We start from the raw sequence: 22,146 nt of genomic DNA on the forward strand, positions 1-22,146 counted from the left end.
AAAATTATCTTGATGTTGAAGAAATAAAGTCATTTCATGAGATTTTGGATCTTGCCAACTTTCCATGATATTGCAATGCATTTCTCAGATGATATAGCCCCCAAGTCAGTAGAGAATATAATTATGCAAGCAAGGGATGCAGGATGTGCACAGGCAAAAGCTAATGTCTCCAAAATAATTGGCATTCTGTGTCTAATTTTTCAAGTTTGTATTTTTAATTAAAGTGTGGTTGTTAATTTTTCAAAGTTAAGTTTATTTCTTCCGTTTGATGATTAAAAAGTGCTCATTGTTCAATAAAAATTCACCTAAAAACATTAAAATTAAAATTCCCTGGCTGTATACGTAATGAAATGTTCTATGCATACCTAAAAGAAAGAAAGTAGAGGTTCAGTAGTCCCAAAATATCTTTTTTCTTCTAAGTGGAAACTAATGTGTCCAGTGGACTAATTGAGTATTTAATGTTTCCTTTATTTTTCTAATTCATGCCTGCAAGCCTTTTCAATCTTATTTATTTTATGAGATAGGTGAAGTAAAAACTGCCCCATAGTTGATACCAATCTTGCATATTAAGTACCTTTTGCAAGCAGAAGGGAGGCCTGTTATCTACATTTGGTAAAAACTAAACACAAAGTATATCCAAACTGATGTCTTTGGGCTCAGCTTTTAGTTTCAGGTCTGAATATCAGAGCTAAGTTAGTGAGTCCTGAAAGATGGAAGGGTATGAGAAGTATAAAATGATGAGAATCTTATTAAGGATAAAGGAATTCCTGAGAGCACATTGGAAGAGATTGACAGAACTAAAACAGAATGTGAAAGGAATATCAGAATGGTAATATCAGAATGGTAGATGAGAATTTGAGAAATAAAAATGATGAGAAAAGAGTGATTTTTCCAGTATTTCTGGAATTTAAGTAGGAAGAGATGTGTTTGTTAGCCACAGAATAGTTATATAATATTGGTTTATTTGGATCCTATGAATGAATGGTAGAGGTTCCAACTAGTCTCTATCAGATGTTAGTGAAGAAGACAGGATTAAGCTTCTTAAAGGTTCTTCCTGCAGATAAGATCATGGCTACACTAGATGTGCCATCTGGGTCTTTGTTTCCTGGACTAGGTCCTTGAGATGCCATGGTTTAGTCTAAGATTCTGATTCTAAGAACAAGATGATTTTGTGACTGAAGCATGCCTAATATGCAGAATGACAGATGAATTTTTAAAAACAGCCAATTTGGGAATTTGGGGTTTTTATGCATATTTGCTTACAATTTTTTTTCTTCTTTTTTTTCCCTCCCTGATGAGAAGAATTAGGGTTCAATAACTTGCCCAAAGTCACACAGGTTAGGAAGTGTTAAGTGCCTAAGATCCTCCTGACTTCAGGGCTGGGGCCCTATCCACTGTACCACCTACCTGCCCTTTTTTCCCTCTTTTTCTAATGTATATGGGGGAGGGAATGGAATGGAAGAAAAAAATTAAATAACCACTCCATTAAAAAAATAAAATTGAATTGAAATTTTTTAACAACAACAAAAAAAAGAGAGACCTTATGGATGATAAGGTATATGTCTAAGATTGAGTAGAGCAATAGTTTGTAAGAGTTGAGCAGATCAAGAGACTAAGAGGTTAGATATTTGAGGGAATGCCATCAATATATATGCTTAAACCGATAGGAAAATATTTTATTTTTCTTCTCTAGGTCAGTATGAGTTGGTCTGTAAGACCTAACTTAAAAAGCCTTTCAAGAGACCACAATATTTGGGGTGACTTCCTTAATGCTTTTCATTCTTTTCCACTCCTCCCACAAAATTTAATGAGCTGAATACTATATCAGAAAGGCTCTGCCAGAGCTCTGCCAGATGACTAGGGATGCAAAAAGATTCACAAAACAAATATATTATGCTTGCCATCTATCTACTTTTCTAGTAGTTTCCAGCTCATTTTTGATTATGAAAAAAAAGGAAATCCCTGGATTTCTCTATGAAAAGAAGCCAAAAATTAGAATCACAGAAGCTACTTATAAAGACAGTTTATGGAGCAATAAACACACATCAAACATTGAATTTTATGAACATGAGATTATAACATCATAAATATGGAACTAGAAAAGACCATGGAGATCATCTAGATCATCTCTCATTTTACAGATGACACAATTAAAATCAGAGGGAAATTTGAATTCATGCAATGAATAAATGTTGGACCTGGAGTCTTTAGTCATCTTCCTGAGTTCAAATCTGGCCTCAAACACTTTTCTAGCAGTGTGACCCTGAGCAAATCACTTAACTAATTTGCCTTAGTTTCCTCATTTGTAAAATGAGTGGAAAAGTAAATGACAAGTTATTCTAGTATATTTGCCAAGAAAATTCCAAATGATGCCAACAAGAGTTGAACATAAATGAAAAAAAAAAAAAGACTTGACAACAGCAACAAAATTGTGACTTTAAAGTCTTGCTATTTCTACCACTTTACAAGTAAAAGTTCATCCCCTGTACTCTAATCATCCAACATGTATCCATATTATTTCTCTTGCCTCAAAGAAGTTTCTTTGGAGAAGGCCTAAGGAATTTTTTATATTCCCCATTAGCACAAAGAAAAAATCAGATACAAAATGATTTGTAGAAATTGGTAATAATAAGGGATAATCATTTGTGCATAAATAACAGATTCTAGAGGGAACATGGACTTAAAAGATAAATTTAAAGAGAACAGTTGCTGACTTGTGAAAAAAAAAATTGGTAGACATGTCCAAAGTAAAAATATTCTCCATGAGATCCACTTGGTTGTCAGAAAAAGTACTTTGAATTAACTAGCTCCTTGGGTTGATTAAAAAGTGTTTTCCATACTGTGGAATACAATCAGTTTCTATGATGAATTCATATTTCAGAGTTCCCTAACTCCAGGCAGTCCAACAACAACAACAACAAAAAAGTAGTGCTTTCTTTAAATTTATTATAGAATCAATTGGTGTCAAAAGGCCATTTCTTCTAAAGTTATGAAAATTATTACTATCAAACCAAGAATGCCTTAATATATCATTTGGGATTCAACCAGTTCCCCATTGAACTTCCTGTTGTAGAAAAGACATTTTTTCTCCCTTCTTCTTTCCTCATAGCAGCAATGGCAGCTCCATTCACAGACATCAGAATATGAGTTTGCCTAGAGCTGAAGACCAGACCTCAATTTTCTGTGAGCTTTAGCATTGTATTTTCTTTCCCTGAGACCAGATGACTAAAGAGCAATCACTAGAGATAGCATTTCTAGCCTTGATGTCTACTTCATCAATTTAAGAGGCTGGGAATTCTCAGGTGCTAAGTGGCAGCAGAAAGTATTTCTAGCAACTGAGCCTCTTCTGGAATAGAAGATGACTAAAGATAGGCTCTTAGAACTTGAAAACCAAACTTTGACTGGGCTGTTCAGAAGAAGTGAGTTGCTCCTCAAACAGTGGAAAATAAGGTAAAAGCGACATCTATCTCCATCAATCCTATAATTTTTTAGGAATCTACCTATCATTTATATGTAATAAAAGTGATGGCTTAGCATTTTATGTTATTGAATAACTATTCTAGAAAGAAACATGCATTCTCTTTTAAGGAACCCTAGTAATTAACCATCCCCAAGTTGTTTTATTGTTTTGTTTTTTTTTAAAGAAATATTCTTTGGGACTAGAGTGAGAGCAACAATCCTGAATCGCCTATGTGATCAGGATACTGAAAAGACTTATTTCAGGTTTGCTTGAGACAAAGTCTTTTGTTAGAGAAGAGGACATCCTGGATTGAACAAAGGTAGGTACAGGTTACATAGCTGTCACTTTGGAATACACAGAAAGCCTAACTATAGAAGAGATAAGGTATAAAGACTAAGGAGATTCAATGTGGAGATTTCCACATAACCTTGAAGTAGCAGAGGAACATCAAATGGAAAGTCCCAAGTCTTAGCATATCATGAAAGGGACGATGAGATACTGTGGAAAGTAGCTCCCAAATGTGGTAATTTATTAAAGACAAATCTCAATTACTGTACAATTGTAAAGTCTATAGAAAATGTAAGGGAAGGAGGAACAGAGATAATTAGAATATATAAGGACTAAGAGGTATCTCAAGCATATAACTTATTTGAAGCTAGAATTTTTTATGGGTTTTAATTTTATTTTTAAAATCTGCATAAACATATAGTAGAAATCAAGAAATTCTGTTTTTTTCTTCAGACATTCAGTGACATTGTTTTAAATATCATTTTCAGTAAAATTTTATAACCTCTGATTTTAATCAATACATACCTGAACTCATTTTTTAAATTTATCAAAGAAAGATCCAATACTTTGAGAAAATCTCCCCTAAGGAAACTAACACTTCCCTGCTATTTTCTTTGAATATGTGTGAGTTGGAGGAACTAGTCTCCTCTTTGGCCAAAGTATTTCAAAATTTAATAACTAATGTTTAAAATTAAAACTGAATAAAAATAAGCTCTAATGTAGAAACAAAGCCAATTTGTACTTCAAAATAGTAATTATTTTATGTTCTCTCTATATATAAATATATATTTACATTTATGTATATATAAATATATATATATTATGTATATATATATAAAGAGTTCTGTCATGAAGTAATTCCAAAGAGCTGATTTTCTAAAAATTACATTGCATGCTCCTAATAACACTCAATTTATTCAGAAGTCATTTATCTAAACATTTCTATCATCATCAGCAACTCAACCAGAAAATGTGAAAGCAAAAAAAAAAAAAAAAAAAAAAAAACTAAAACAGCTATTTGTACATGTTTGTACATGTGACTGTAGTAAATCACATGTACTTTTTTCAAATGTGCCTCAGGTCCTCATTCAATGTCTATTTGTATACTCTTACTTTATAAAGAATTTTAATAACTGTAGTTAACTGTTTTCCCAGAAGCAAGCATGTCACATACAACAATTCTGAAAGTAAAGAAAGCTAGCTAGAAACAGGAAGCAATAAGTAATAGGTGACACAAAGGGGAAAGACAGAATCATTCTTTGTTTTCAGGATAATGGCATCACACCTCTCTGAAACTGTCTTTCTTCACTCTCTTTAGTTTGTCCTCTTTCAGATCTGGAATGACATTGTTGTTCACCCTTCATTCTCAAAGTGGACCAATGACATCAGGATAATGTCTTACATGGTCTTTGGGAGAAGGAAGAAATCCTGTGGGCTTGTTCATCTCCTGCCCGAAGGTAAGCTCCTCTAAGTTTTCAGCAAGCAGTTGCTAGAATGTTTACAAAGAGTTAACTTTTTTTATATATACACAGCCCCAAAAGTGTGTCTGATTCTTTTAAACAATCCCAATACATTTTTTCATTTTCTTTCATCAATGTCTGGAAACATTTCACACCTCATACTGAGTTTATACCTCTTGTTGACTAAATAGAGGTACCTAGATTATACATTTGACTAAGTCTATAACTCCAATAAAGGGACAATCTCAGATGGATATAATATTTATTAGTTAAATTAATTGGGGATTTAGGGTATGAAATATCTCTCTTGTAAAACCTGGCAAAAACTGACATAATGATACCAAGAGGCAGACAAACTCAAATTTAAGGATCAATCTTGTTTGCAGGAGAGAGAATAATTGCAGATATAGAATATGGCATAAGCTATCATTTGTTTTTGATTAATTTTTTTATTATAAAGAAGGATTCTTTGGGGATAGGGACAATAAATTGATAATTGTGTAAAATGCTCAAAAACTAACATTTTACAAACCAAAATATACATATTTAGCTTTGTTTAAGGAGATTGAAATACATTATACATTTTAAGGATTATTTTTTAAGTGTGTGTGAACTTTGGGAATTTAAAAGGGCAAGTTTCAAGAATATGGATAATTCGCTTATGTGGAATGTTCTATTTCCATATGTCACATAAGTTAACCATAACTGTGCTTTACAAATAAGAGTTTATAATTCTGCTCCAAACTTATAACTAAAAAAACCTCTAATAAACTGTCTTTATAGCATATAACAAAAGGCAGGAGAAATTTCAATAAAAATTTCACTTAAAAAGATCTTCTCTCATATTGATGAAATTGGAAAACCAATTTACAGATACATAAGGATTGAGGATGTTAGAACTTAAATCTGCATTTACCTTGGCAGACATCTCTAATGCCATCTTTCTCATGAACTTTTCTAGCAAACATCCTACTAGCATTCTCCAGATCCTAATTAGCAGTTAAGGAATGACAGTTAATTGATTTATGTCTCATTCCTACTTTCTGTTATCAAAGATCTGGAAATAATCTGGGTGAAAAACCTCAGGGTGAATGCAAGATATAGTATATGCTATTTCTCCTTTTAAGGGTTTAAAGGTTTAAGAACAAGTGAAGTAATTTAGATAGGAATGCAAGTCACTGAACTTTTAAAGACTCATGTGTCCAGTTTCCAGGACAGACTCTTAGATGTGTATTTTAAACTTGCAAGATGAATTTATAAATTTTACATTACTTTAATTGTCCAGCTGATGAAAACCTGAATCTAAATACCAGAATATTTGCAGACAGTTGAAAATGCTAGTTCTGGTCCAAAGCTACCATTAAAAAAAAATAATAATCAGATCATTGGCTAGTTTGAAGCTTTGTTAGAAGACATATTGACCTAATTTCAAATGGACTAATAAAAGATTGTCAAATCACAGGGCAATAGTATGCTATGAAATAATTACTTTTTTTAAGGAGGTAAGCCACAAGTACTCTTTCCCTGGAAAATACTGATAGAAAAACTAACCAAAGCTATTGTGACAGAGTATCTAAAATAGTAGCAATGGAAATGATATCGTCAATTTAAAGGAAATTAGGGCCACAAAATATTTTCTTATAGAGATATTAATTAACAAAGTAACCTCTCAATCATGTTAGATTTGATAAAGTGGTTTTTACTAAATATCATATTCCTTGATGAATTTATTTCTGATTTGTCAACTGTATTGCCCATACACAGTTCTGAGTCACAATTCTAGGATAGTGAGGAGTTTTGGTGATTGGTCATAAATGAACAGAGATCCTGGTCATAGTTCCAAAACAAAGAGGAGCTCTAGCATTCGTGTCTATAAAGTACAAAGGGCTCTTCCTGGGTAAAGACCAAAGTGCAGACCAGGAGAACAGAGAACACACTTCTCCCAGGAAAATGCTACCTTGGAAGCATTGAAAACTTTCAAAATTCAAAACCAACTCTGAAAACAGCAGCATAAAAAAACTCTGAAGCTTGGGACAGTGTTTCCCCACTTCTAGGTGAGTGAGCCCAATATTAACATAAAGTTCAAATGGGAAAATGAGTAAATAACAACAACAAAAGAATTTGACTATAAAAACCTATTCCAGTGTCAAGGAAGACCAAGATATGAACTCAGAAGGAGATAACAATGTGAAAACAGTAATAACAACAACAACAACAAATTCAAAGAAAAATGCTAATTGGACCCAACCCCAACAGATTTCCTGGAGGAATTAAAGAAAGAGATGAATGGAAAAGAAAAAAAACTATGAAAAGAATTGAGAATGATGCAAGAAAAATTATGGGATGAGATTTAATAGCTTGGATAAAAAAAAAGGCACAAAAATACTGAAGAAAACAATGTTAAAAAAAAAAAAACAATATTGGCTAAATAGAAAAGCAAGCACAAAAATTCAATGAAGCAAAGAACTCTCTAAAAAAGCACAATTGGGGGCAGCTAGTTGGTGCAGTGGATAGAGCACCAGCCTTGAATTCAGGAGGAGTTCAAATGTGGTCTCAGACACTTAATACTTCCTAGCTGTGTGACCCTGGGCAAGTCACTTAACCCCAGCCTCAGAAAAATAAATAAATAAATAAAGATAAAAAATTAAAAAAGCACAATTGAGGGGAGGCTAGGTGGTGCACTGGGTATAAAATGAGCCGTGAAGTGAGGAGGACCTGAGTTCAAATCTAGCCTCAGACACTTAACACTTGCTAGCTCTGTGACCCTGGGCAAATCACTTAACTCCAATTGCCTTGGGGGAGGGGGAAGAGAAGCACAATTGACTATGTATCCTCTGGGGCACTGCAAGTAACAAAACAAAAGGCATGTTACTATATTTCATTAGTTATTTCTTCAATATAAAAACAACAAATAAAATAAATTAAAAGTAATGATGGGTAGGGTTTGGCTAGCAAGTAGTAGAATTAGGAAAGGTTATTTGAACATTTTATCCCTTGAGATGGGCTTTAAAAAGCACCTAGGAGTTCCAAGATACAGAGGTCACGAGAGAAAGTATTTCAGAGAAGGCAGCCAGAAATGGAATCTTTTACCCTCAGAGTAGCAAAAAGGATTGCTTAGGATGGAGCACTAAGTTTGGGACCAGGATCCCAGAAATTTATCCCAGATTATGAAGATCATTAAATAAAAGAAAGGAAATGGGGAAGTAATAAAAGTTTTAGATCAGGGAAATGTCGAGTTCAGACCTGTGTACTTCAAGTATCCATTTGGTATAATTTCAATAGTAAGGATGGGAGGGAATGGATAAAGAGACCAATTAGGAGGTTACTGTAATAGTTCAGGTAAGAGATGAACAGGGTTGAAATTAGAGTGATGACCATGTGTAAAGAGCTAGAACTGAGCAAATGCACTTGGATAATGGAGCATGTGAGACTAATTGCCAATTGGACGGTTCTCTATTAACTTGTTTGAAGGTTGACCCTCCCCAGCTATTCTGTGCTGACTTGATTAGTGGGATAAAGAGGGGAAAGTGATGTGTGTGGAGAGAGTAGGAGGAGGAAATTGAGGCATTCTCTTGTGGTGGTTGAGAGAGGAAGGTGGTGTGGAGATTAGTAGATCTACTCCCCTGATGGTGACCTCAAGAGATCAAGAATAAAGACTTTTGGTGATCCTGACTCCGGTTGATTTCTGGGAAGACAGAGTTCCAGCATTTGGTGCCCAACATGGGGCAGGCACCCTACCTTCACTGAAGTCCTCCAGTGACCGGGAGATTAGGTAAGTATTTTAATAGACAAATAAGGAACTTACCTTGTTAAGGGCTAAACCAGCAATCTCTTACAGCTGAAATGGGGCAGATGTTAGGTATAGACATTCCCTCAACCTCAGCTGACCTGCTCCAACCCCAGCTCCAGTCTCACCCAGGAGTGGTGCTATAGAGAGTATAATTATGATAATTGAGAAGCAGAGTTTACTTGTAACCTGGCTATAGATTGATAAACTCTTGGGCGCATTAAAACACACGTCCCCTTGGTTCTTAGAGGAAGAAAAACTAAATATAGATAACTGGAAGCTAGTGGGACTTCAATTGAAAGAATTTTACACAAAAATGGGCCTTGTTCAATTTCCCCAGAGGTATTTTACATATACAATGTAATTCAATTAGACTTAAACTATTGAGCAAGTTGTAGGAAAAGGAAAAGTTTTAAAAATGAACAGAGGAAGAAGTGTGAGGAAAAGAAGAAAGATATTGCCCAAGGGCAAGGGGATTCAAATGAGGAATTAGGGTGTGATGACTCTGATTCCCTTGAAGAAGCTTCAACCCTGCCTAGAAAGTAGATTACTGACCGGCCCACATCAACTCCACCTTCAGGGACAGAGGGAGGAGGAGGAGTGGGAGGGGCAGTGATATCATCAGCACCTCCCCCAGCAATTACCAACTCCTATAACTAGATTTACAGAAAGGGATTTTTGAAGCTGCTAAAAATGGAAAAGAAACAGATAATGATTTCAAACTTCAAATTTTTCCCATGAATCAACAGCATAATTCTGCAAGCCAAGAAAGTAGAAGATATGTTCCTTTTAATATGGACATCCTTAAAGACCTGAAAAAAGCTTGCACTCTCTATGGGGCTACATCAGCTTATGTTAAGATGTTATTATACAATTTGGCTTATGAAGTCTTAACCCCTAGTGACTGGAAAGCCATTGCAAGGGTGTGCTTAGAACCTGGAAAAAACTTGTTGTGGCTTTCTGAATATAGTGAGCTCTGTAGGATTCAAGCCCAACAAAATAGTCAAAGTGGAGTTAATACTTCAATTACCTGTGACCTACTAACAGGTGTAGGTTCTTATGCAGAAGTTTCAGTACAGATTAATTACTCCATAACAGCATTTAAGCAAATTGCTGCTGCTGCTATCAAAGCATGGGCTTCTCTCCCCAGTAAAAACGACAAGGGTGAGACCTTCACAAAAATTGTATAAGGAATCCTTTGCTAATTTTGTGGCACGTTTGCAGACAGCTGTCATATGGACTAATGGTGAAAATATAGTAACAGACACTTTGGTAAGGCAACTTGCTAAAGAAAATGCCAATGAGGTTTGTAGAAGGATTATACTAGGACTACAGAGAGATGCTCCTTTAGAGGAGATCATAAGACACTGTGCCACAATGGGCACAAATACCTTTTTCAGCCAGGCTATGGTGCAGACTTCCCAAGATCCCAACATGGGAAGACAGGGTCCCTTTTGGCAAGGGACTTCCAGAGAGACTCCACAGTGCTTTCAATGCGGTAAAGTAGACCATCTGAAAGCTCAACGTTGGCATAGAGACAGAGTGAGAAAACAGGGTGGAAGAACAAGACCCAATACCCCATGTCCAAAATGCAACAGAGGACTCCATTGGGCATCAAAGTGTAGACTGATTCAGGGAAATGGGATGAAGGGCCCAGCTCCAGGGCCCCAAGCAAAAAACACTTGGGGCATGATGGCAGCTGATGCTACACCCAGAGAGCATTTAGAAGTATAGTACTCAAACATGACCTATCAGCCAAAAAGCAATCTGATGGGAGAAAGGGATTACACAATCAATCAGCCAGGAAGCAATCTGATAGAAGAAAGGGACTGCAATTAGGGAGGATAGAGTTGTATGCAGCTGGGACAACTGAGATACCCCCTGGAGAGGTGAAATCTGTTCCTCTCCAGCCTATGGATCCCTTGCCTCCAGGCACAGTAGGCTTGACCATTTTACCTCCTGAGAGTACTTACAAAACAGTGTTCATTGATACACTGATGTGGGAAACTGGGGAATGTGTAGATAATATCCCAGTCACTAACACAGGTAGACAATGTGTGACTTATCAACCAGGGGAAGTAGTTTCATTGAGTTTATTGATACAGACCCCTAATAAGCAATCTGTGATAGTCACCCAGATTCTGACTCCAAGCAGCAAAACCCAGGAATATACTTGACAGCAGCTGTGACAGCTGACCGACCTATGCTCACCATCTATATAAATGGCATACCATTAGAAGGACTGGTGGACACAGGTGCAGATCGCACAGTCATTAGAGGTGCCAACTGGCTCAGTCACTGGCCAAAGACTAAGGCAGACACCTACATGTCTGGGGTAGGAGGATCAATAGCAGCTGAATTTAGTGCTACCCCTTTAAGATGGATATTTGAAGATGAAACAGGAGTTTTTATTCCTTTTATAGTTGAAAAAATCTCCCATTAATCTGTGGGGAAGAGACATTTTACAACAATTAGGGTTAAAAATGAGTACTTCAGTTTTTTAGGCAGGGCTGCTATTGAAGGCCTGCCACCACTTTCACCTGTTCCTATCCAATGGAAAACTGATACAACAGTGTGGATAGAACAGTGGCCCTTAGGTAGCGATAAAATTCAGGCCTTATTAGACATCGTATAGGAACAACTTGACCAAGGACACTTACAACCTTCTCTAAGTCCTTGGAATTCCCCAGTATTTGTTGTAAAAAAGAAATCTGGAAAATGGAGGATGTTGACTGATTTAAGAAAGGTAAATGAACAGATGGAAACTATGGGAACTCTTCAACCTGGACTTCCATCTCCTACACAGTTCCCTAGAGAATGGCCTCTGTAGGTTACAGACATTAAGGATTGTTTCTATTCTATCCGTCTAGATAAGGAGGATATGAAAAGATTTGCCTTTTCAGTGCCCAGTGTTAAGTTAGCTGAGCCTTATAAAAGATATGAATGGACAGTTTTGCCACAGGGAATGAAAAACAGCCCTACTATGTGTCAAATGTATGTTGCTGCTGTTCTTACTCCATTAAGAAAAGCATTTCCAAAAGTAATGTTATTACATTACATGGATGATATATTGGGATGTGCACCTGAGGAACAAATGTTAGAAGCATGTCTACAAAAAAAACATAGAAACACTAAGGAATTATAAATTGCACATAGCTTCAGAAAAGATTCAAAGACATGCTCCTTTTCAATACTTAGGATATGAAGTATATCCTAAGGTGCTTACAGTACAGAAACTCTCCTTAAGAACAGAGAAGCTAAACACCTTAAATGACTTCCAGAAATTGATAGGAGATATCCAATGGATGTGTCCCATGCTAGGCTTGACTACCTGTCAATTGCAACCATTATATGACATTTTAAGGGGAGACAGTACTTTAAATTCACCACGCCAGCTTACAAAAGAAGCACAAGAGGCTTTGAGACAAGTTGAACTGGCTTTATCCAATGTGGTTGAAAGAATCACTCAAAAACCCTTGGAAATATCAGTTTTTGCTACACAAGAGGCACCCACAGCAATCCTTCATCAAGGAGACAATGTGATAGAGTGGGGGAACCACTCTAATAAGGTCTTTATTGCTAATAGAATATGTTCAGCAGTGCTTAATTGGTCCCTTTGCCTCAAATCTCAACCCACTCCAAATCCCTCTTCCAAAACAAATACCAAAGGAATTTTCCCAAAGCACAGGTAATAATAATCATAATCATAATCATAATCATAGTAATAATAATTCTAATGGTTCCCTATTATCTCAGAGAAGATATAAACTGGCATTTTTAAAAATTGGCTTCAACTTATTCAGCTTTACTTATTATTCCCTTTCATCCCCTCTATAGTCCAGGCACAACACCCTACTGACATCTCAACTAGATTTGATGCTGCTAGTCACTTTGGATTTTTCATGACATTATTTTATTTTAGTTCTAGTTCTTCCAGAGAGACTAGTCCTCAGCTATAAATTGTGTGAAAATGCATTCCTGTACAGTGGCAAGAAAGGAGATACAATATCAATATATCCATTGATACAAAATCGATCCAGTCTTATTGGAATGGAGACGATGTGAAGAATACTATAAAATAATGCCTGAAAGGTAAGTAGGAACTATTATGTATGGCTTTACGTGGCAAAAACTTTGGATTTTGTATTTCATCCTAGACATAAAAGGAAAACTGAAAAAATTTAAGTGGACATGATCAGATCTATTTGCAGATTAGTCTGAAGAGAGAAATTCAAAGGAGGGAGAGAGTCCAATTAGAAAACTTTTGTATAGTTCAAGTGACAAGTGAAGAAAAAGGGATGTAAATGAGAGATGATGCAGAAGAAAGATTAAAATCTAGGAAACTGATTGGAAATAATAGTCAAATAACTATAGAAAGATTATATCAAAATATTATGGGCCAGAACTCTGAACTTGAAACAAGGATTCTTACAAAGTGCTAACTCAGTGGAATTGATGAGACAATGGTTATCTAGTTTAGCTTGGTGATTAATAGTTCTCTAAGGTCAGCATGATTGATTTACTCTTACAACAAATAATGGTTTCCTAGTGATATGATTGGTTTATACTCAGTGTAGAGCATATAAGCTGAGACAAACTCAGCCAAAGGAGGCAGACAGATTCATTCCATCATCCACCTTTGTGGTGGCTGGAGGCTAAAGCACAAATCAGACTCACTTCATTTCACACCAACGTTTTGCCTGTCCTCCTGCATTTTCTCCACAAAATCAAGTCTGAAGACCACTAGAAAGCTAGCTGAGCACCAGGTGAAGGAGACAATAAAGACTTTTGGACTTTAACACTTGGCTATTCTTGTGGTGATTAATCTACTGAAAAGAAGGCTGCTCCAAGATCTCCAGAAAATCAAAAAGAACATTACATCAAAATAACAATATGATCAATTCCCACTGGTAAAATAAAAACTTAAGAATGATTTTTGAAACAATAGGGATCTTTTATAAGAAGCACAGCTAAAAACAAGGAGATTGACTTGGGTTCATAACACAATAGAATGAAAATTACATTAGCTCTTAGCTACTATACATGTTCTCTGTTGAAGTCCTGAAAACATTAATTTATACATTGATTTGCTAGACAACCAAATCAAATGAATTTTCAAGCCTGATCAAATTGTACAAGGATATCATTTTTCTCTTCTCTGAATAACAAAAGTGAGATTATAACCAGGCCCAGGAACAGTGCAAAAATTAATTTTAAAATATTCCTAGATAAAAACAAATTACATGCTAAAGGAAGAACCATGGACTTAACACTTGGGAATCCAATCATTTCAAATTGCAGTATCATGACCCATATTTATTTCAGCACTTTTTTTCATCTTAGTGATAATTATTCCTTGTCTCAGTTTCTTTATTAATTCTCTAGAATTTTTAAAAAGTAAATCATCATGTTATCTGCAAATTGAGATAGTTTTTTCTCATCTTTGTTTATATTTATGTCTTTAATTTTTTCTCTTGTCTTATTTTGAATATTCTAGAACTACCAAGCAATAATAGAAAGAGAGGATATTCTTGCATTTTTTCTATATTAGGACAGTGCATCATCATAATCATAATGCCACATAGCACTTAAATAATTCTTTAAAGTTTTCAAAATGCTTTACTTGTTAATACATTTATCTCCACAATAATTTTGTGTGACTTGCTCACGGTCAAACAGCTATTAAGCATCTAGGGCTAATTGTAACTTAGATCTTCCTGATTCAAAGTGCTATGTGCTAGTCATTGGCCTACCTAAATGCTCATTACATCCCATTGCATCTGATGTTTATAAATGTATAATTTTATTATGTTAAAAGAGATCTCTCTATTCCTGTATGGTTATTGTTGTTGTTTTTATAAACACAAATGAATGTAAGTACTATGTCAAGTTTTTTTATGCATTTATTAAGATAATACTGCAAGTTTTGATTTTTTCAATATTAACAATCATATGCCTAATGTTGAACCATCCTTGAATCCCTGGTATAAATGTAACTTGATTATAATGAATGATTTCATGGAAAGTACTATATTTTCACAAAGGATTGTATTAAAATTTTTGACTTGATATTCATTAATGATATTGGTCTGTCATTTCCCCCCTTTTATTTTATCCTTCCTTAGTTAAATTATTAGGCCCATATTCATCTCATAAGAGTAGTATGCTTTCTTTAAGCAGTTATGAATGTCATCTGACGACTCAAAATAAAGAGGCTAAGCATCATACTGGCTTGGAACTATCCAACTAAAAGCTAAAAAAAATCATTTTAATAAACTGTTATTTCTTATTGCAATGATAAGAAAACTAAGATGAAGACAGGGTAATTTGCCCTTAGTAATACAGCATAGGAAAGTGAGGTGCACATTGCATTGGTCTTAGAATCCTGGCCTCTATTTTCATCAGTACCTCATCTGTAAAATGAACTGGAAAAGGAAGAAGCAAGCCACTGCAATGTATTTGTCAAGGCAACTCCAAAGTGAGTCAGAGAGTCAGAAAGGACTGAAACAACTGAACAACAAAAATTCATATAAGCAGAGCGCACTGAAGCCAAGATTGATTGAAATCAGCTCATCTGACTTGATGTCTGAGACTCTTTCCACTATGCTATACTAATCATCTATGAACACCCACTTCATTTATGATCATTGATTAAAATTGTAATTATTAAGCATAAATATAATGATCTATTATTAATTATAACTTTATTATTGTTTGTTAAGCATTATTTATTTATTTATTATGTCCTAGGCAATTAACATCTGATATGGGCCATAATTTGAAACAAGGTGCTGAGTGATTATGTACTTAGTACTTATTGGAGTTCACACCTTTAGAGAGCAGATAAAAGGAGGAGATTCACAAGTCCAGCAGAACTATAATAAAGAAGCTTTCAGGACCAGACCCACAAGCCCATTCTCTGGGAGGAGGAGTCAAATTCATTCCAACTTCCACCTTTGTGCTGGCTGGAGACATTGGGAGGATGAGAGGCTGAAGCTGGCTGGAGGCTGAAGGACAAGCCTTTAGATTCAGAGACATTAGGAGAGAGCTATGATATATGATATATGATTATATTTTAGAGAAGAACATTACAAATACCTAAGTATACAAAAAGAAGCAGAAGATAGTCCCTCCTGTATGGAAAGTTATAAATTAAAGTTATCTAATCTAGTATTATTATTATTGTTTTTCTAAGGCAATTGGGATTACGTGACTTGCTCAGGGTCGCACAGCTAGGAAGTGTTAAGTGTCTGAAGCCAAATTTGAATTCAGCTGCTCTTGACTTTAGGGCTGGTGCTCCATTGTGCCACTTAGTTGCCCTTAATATTATCTTTTTGATATCACCTCAAAGTTTATTCAGTGTAGTATTCAATTATTTTGATTGCAAGGAAAAAAAAACATTTTGTACTTTGTAAAGTTTAAGAAAAAAAGAAATCTTCCTATTCTGGGAAATTAAAATGGTGGAGATAGGAGAAAATTTAAAATTATCTCTAATTTGGGTACCTTATTCATTCCCTAATCATTTTTCACAGAATCCATGGTGATTCAATCAAAAATATGGGCAGTAATAACAACAAATGACATTTTAAAAAATTTTACAGTTGGTAAAATGCTCTAAATATATCATCTCATTTGTGCTTCACAATAGCCTTGTGTGATTGCTGCTACAGGTATTGCTAGGTCCTTTTGTGCAGGGCATTCTGAGAAATTATAACTTGCTCACTTTTCCACCTCTACTTAGTAAGTGTCAAAGGTAGGATCCGAACCTAGGTATTCCAGATCAAAAATCCAGTAAAGGATAAATTTTTAAATGGATTAAGACTATACAAGAAAGTGTAGTTACCCTAAAAACATTGAGAACATTTGTGTACATTTAGAAGTAACAGCTTTAGAAATGACAGAGAGAAAGACAAGCAAATACTATTAACTGACAGCCAAACTATAACTCATGTAAGAAAGATCACAATAGGCAGGTCCCAAGCCTGTTGCCACCACCATATTATACTTTACTACCAGTTTGTTAGGAAGTCAAGTAGGAAGGAAAGCATCATGATTAACATGCCAATGTTAACATCCAATTTTGTTTAGGTATATTTTGTAGTTTTTAGGATCCTACAGGTAAGGGTTTTCTTGTCCACATTCTTTATGTTTCTCCTTTCCTCCATTAATAAGAGATGCATTGTTTTGAATCACTTGAATTAAAATATTGTGAGTTTTAAATAGATCATCTTATTTTTCTTCCCAAAAAAAGCATAAGATCATTCTACCAAGTTAAAATGTAATAGCACATTATAGCACACAAAACAAACATTCTCTTAAGTGTTTGAACCTTGGAAAAAAAATATCTTTACAGAAATAGGAGGCTTCTGTGGAGTCTTTGTTTTTCTTCATCAATGACTTTCTTCCTGATCCAATTTTCTAAACTCCAAATAACAGCTACATTATTAAAAGCTGCTGTACTTCTTATCAAAGGGAATATAGGGAGAACTAGCCTCAAAATAAAACAAAATGAAACAGAATCTAAATGCACTCTATTCTTTCCTCATAATGTTGTTGTTCAGGCATGTCCAATTTTTCATGATCCCACTTGAGAGTTGTTTTTCAGTCTAATATACTTATTTTTATTTTAAATATAATATCTTATTTATATACAATATCATATAAAAACAATTTTAACATTCATTTAATTTTTAATTCCAAATTTTTTCCCTCCATTCTTACCTTCCCTCTCCCATAAACAGTAAGCAATATGATATGTTATACGTGTTCAATCATGTAAAGCATATTACTATATTAGTCATGTTGTAAAAGATGCTACTTGGAATTTTCTTGGCAAAGATACTAGAGTAGTTTGGCATTTCCTCCTCTAGTTCATTTTTCAGATAAAGAAACTGAGACAAATAGAGTTGTTACTTGCCCAGGATCTGAAGCTAGATTTGAACACAGGTCTTCCTGATGTCAGGCCCAGCTCTCTATCCACTGTGTCACTTAGCTGTCATTGCTCTTTTTCTTTCCTTTATTATCTAGTCTTGAGAATTCACAGTAGACACATCAATAGTCACTCATCAATAAACATTTATAAAGTACCTACTTTTTATCAGGTACCATAGTCAAGCCCTAGGAAACAAATGGGGGGAAAAAAAAAAAAAAAAAAAAAAGGATCATCCTTTCCCTTTAGGAGGCTCATAATCCAATGGGGAAAGACAATAAAGTATTGTAGAAAAGGCAAATAAATTGAAGATATAACTGGAGAAATCAAAATTAGTGCAGCCAGAGAAATTAAAGAAATATAAAATGAATATGGCTATTTGGGGCATGAATCAGCATAAAAGCTTTGACTTGCTGCTTTATGTTTTTGTGATTCTTTGTATTCCCAATGTCTTTAATATATATGCGTAATAAATGCTAGTTGACTTGACTTGATGTTTCAGTTGGACCTACTTTGCTGCTCCTTAGGCAGCCTGTTGGCCCTCACTCCCAGGGCACTAGAAAGATTTAAGGCTCGCTATATATTTCTTCTTTTCTAAAAATATTATTTTATTTTCCCCAAAATACATTTCAAGACAATTACTAACATTTGTTTTTACATACTTTAGAGTTCCAAATTTTTCTCCATCTTTTTCTCCTCTCCTATCTTCTGAAAATGTTAGATAATTTAGATTATGCGTATGCTATCATGTAAAATATATATTAGTCACAGTTGTGAAAGAAAAGACAGATAAAAAGGGAAAAAACATGAAAAAGGGTAAAATAGTTGAAAAAAGTATGTTTTAATCTGCATTCAGAACCTATCAGTTCTTTATTTGAATGTGGATAACATTTTCCTTTGTGAGTCCTTTGTACCTATGTTGCTGATAAAACCTGAAGCATCCCACATCCCACAATGTTACTGATACTATGTTCAATGTTTTCACTTCACTTTGCATTGATTCATACAAGTCTTTGCAGGTTTTTCTGAAATCTGCCTGTTCATTATTCCTTATTAAATAACAGTATCCCATTCCATTTATATACCACAGCTTGTTTAGCCATTGCCCAATTGATAGGCATGTCCTCAATTTCCAATATCTTGCCACCCTGAAAAGGGCTGTAATAATAATTTTTGCATGTGTAGGTCCTTTCTCTTTTTTGTGATCTCTTTGGGATACAGACTTAGTATTGGTTTTACAGGATCAAAGGATATGCATAGTTTGATTGTCCCTTGGGCATAATTCCAAATTGCTTTCCAGAATGGTTGGATCAGTTCACAACTCCACTAATTTTCCCAAATCCTTTTTCACATTTATCATTTTATTTTCTTTTTTCCACATGATAATTGTAATAATTTGCATTTCTCTGATCAAAAGTGAAGTATAGTACTTCTTCTTATGCTTGTAGATAACTTTGATTTTTCCATTGGTTCATATCCTTTGACTATCAATTGGGGAATGGTGTCTATTCTTATAAATTTGACTCAGTTCTCTATATATTCTATAGATATATTTGAGAAATGAGACCTTTATCAGAGATACTTGCCATAAAGATTGTTTTCCAGCTTTCTGTTTTCCTTTTAATCTTAGCTGCATTGGATTTTTTGTATAAAAGCTTTTTAATTAAATATAATCAAAATTAGCTATTTTGTATTTCATAATGGTCTCTATCTCTTGTTTGGTCATGAATCTATAACTCACTTAACTACTTTAAGAATCTGGATGCTATATATATTGGATTACTAGCCATCTAAGGGAGGAGGTAGAGAAAGGGAGGGAACACAAGGTTTTGCAAGGGTGAATGTTGAAAACTATCTTTGCATATATTTTGAAAATAAAAAGCTATTATTGATTTAAAAAGTAATTTGGATGTTATGCTACTTGGTGCACATATATTTAGTATTGATATCACTTCATTGTCTATCATATATTTTAGCAAAATATAGTTTCCTTCCTTATCTCTTTTAACTAAGTTTATTTTTGCTTTTGCTTTGTCTGAGGTCAGGATTGTTACTCCTGCTTTTATTTTTATTTTTTTCATTAAAAAAAAAACAACAACAAACTTCAATTAAAGCATAATAGATTTGATTCCAGCTCCTTTCCTTTATGCTTTTGTGTCTCTGCTTCAAGTGTGTTTCTTGTAAACGACATATTGTGGGATTTTGGTTGTTAATCCATTTTGCTGTTTCTTTTTTTATGTGTATTTCCCTCTCTTCTATTTTCCCTCCTGTTTGTCACTCTCTTTTCACCCTTTCCCTTTTAGACAGTATTTTATTTCTGTCCACCCTACTCTACTAGTCCACCTTCTCTTCTGTCACCTCTGTTCCTACTTTCTGGTTTGGAAAGATAGATGTCTTTATTCAACTGGTCGTGCATATAGTTCCTTCTTTGAGCAAATACTGACAAAAGTAAGGTTCAAGCAATACTTGTTGCCCACTTCCTCATTTTCACCTCTACCGTAATAGGTCTTTTGTGCTTCTTTGTATGAAATATTTTACTCCATTCTACTTCTTCCTTCTTTCTCTATTCAGTGTATTCCTTTTTCTCATCCCTTGAGAAAATTCACCAATCATTTCAGGAAAGAGATGCCAAATCAATATTATAACCAAATCACAGAACTACCAGGTCATGTTTTTTTTTTAATGAAATTCCCTGAAATTCACCTTATATTCTTATCTTCTGTGTGTGTGAATGTGTGTGTGTGTGTGTGTGTGTGTGTATTCCCCTTCTAGCTGTACAACTAGTGGTATGACTTTTAGGAATTACAAGTAGTGTCTTCCTATGTAGGGATGTAAGTAGTTCAGCTCTGTTGAATCTCTTAAGGTTTTTCTTTTTCTCTCTCTCTCTTTTTACTTTTGAAGGTTTCTCCTACCTTTTGTTTCAATTCTGGTCTTCTTACAAAATTTTGAAATCCTTCTATTTCATTGAATGACCATTTTTTTTTTTTTTTTTTTACTTTGAGTATTAGGCTCAATTTCACTGAGTTGTTTATTATCTAAGCTCCTTTGCCTTCTGGAGTTTTTTGTTTTATAACCTCCAGTTTTTAATGTTGTGCTGCTAAGTCCTGTGTAATACTGATTGTGGCTCCCCAATATTTAAACTGTTTCTTTCTGGACACTTGATGTATTTTTTCATTGACCTGGTAGTTCTGTGATTTGGTTATAATATTCTTTGGAGTTTTGATTTGGCATCTCTTTCCTGAAATGATTGGTGAATTTTCTCAATGCCATTTTTGCCCTCTGGTTCTAGATTTTCAGGGCAGTTTTCCTTGATAATTTTTCAAAAATACTCTTCAGGTTTTCCTTTTGATTATAACTTTCAGACACTCCAATGATTCTGATATTGTCTCTCCTGGATCTGTTTTCTAGGTCAGTTTTTTTGTTGTTGTTGTTGTTGTTTTTTTCCCAATTCATTCTTGTGAATTTGTTTGTTTGATTCTTGATGTCTCAAAGAGTCTTTAACTTGCACTTGCCCAATTCTAACATTTTGGTGCTTGTTTTTCTTTTTTTTTTTTACTTTTTTAATTATTTTTTTTTAAGTTTTTTTTTTTCTTCAGTGTTTTTTTTTTTTTTTTGTTTTTTGTTTTTTGTTTTGTTTTTTTTTTTTTATCTTTTTTGAGCTTAAAAAGAAGCTCTTCCATGAATTCCTTCTGGGCTTGAAACTACTTCTGATTTTTCTTTGGGATTTTGTCCATAGGTGTTTTGACACTGTTATCCTCTTCTCAGTTTGTGTCTTGGACTTCCCTCTCACCACAAGAACTTTCTATGGTCAGATTCTTCTTCTTGTTGTTGTTTGCTTATTTTTTTTAACCTTTTTTCTTTTTTTCAAATTTGAAATCGCCTCCCAGAGTGAAGGGGCATTGTGGTGTTGTACTAGTGCTACCCTGAACTCCACTGTATCAAGTGTCTGGTTCTGCTCTGAGGGGCTGGAGTAGATGACTGATGTTACTGGAGGCCATAGAGGTCTGGCAGTTAAAATACCTGGTGTTGAGCAGGTATTTTAGTGCTATTGTTTGGTATGTACTGAGGCTGGTGGAATGTTTCTGCATTTCCCCAGGGCTACTGAAGCAACTATATCTCTGGAATCTGATTACTGTCTTTTTGCTTAGGTATCCATAGGACTGAATTCTATCTGATTGCCCTGTCTGTGTTTAAGCATGTGAATATCTGTTGTTGGAGATTG

At 34.7% G+C, this 22,146-nt stretch overlaps 1 protein-coding gene and 1 long non-coding RNA gene across 2 annotated transcripts in view; one reads left to right on the forward strand and one right to left on the reverse strand.

Moving 5' to 3' along the window:
• The window catches only part of PRKCA (protein kinase C alpha), a 488,760-nt gene that overhangs the window by 163,702 nt on the left and 302,912 nt on the right, over positions 1–22,146 (reverse strand). The window lies entirely within an intron of this gene.
• Positions 1–22,146, forward strand: part of LOC141538773 (uncharacterized) — a 180,433-nt gene that overhangs the window by 132,388 nt on the left and 25,899 nt on the right. The window contains exons 4-5 of the long non-coding RNA XR_012481123.1: positions 5,082–5,205; positions 12,918–13,087. This is a non-coding gene — a long non-coding RNA (uncharacterized LOC141538773). The remainder of the gene's footprint in view (positions 1–5,081; positions 5,206–12,917; positions 13,088–22,146) is intronic.

The sequence above is a fragment of the Sminthopsis crassicaudata genome, chromosome 4 (assembly GCF_048593235.1).
Source record: "Sminthopsis crassicaudata isolate SCR6 chromosome 4, ASM4859323v1, whole genome shotgun sequence".
Classification (NCBI taxonomy): Eukaryota; Metazoa; Chordata; class Mammalia; order Dasyuromorphia; family Dasyuridae; genus Sminthopsis; species Sminthopsis crassicaudata.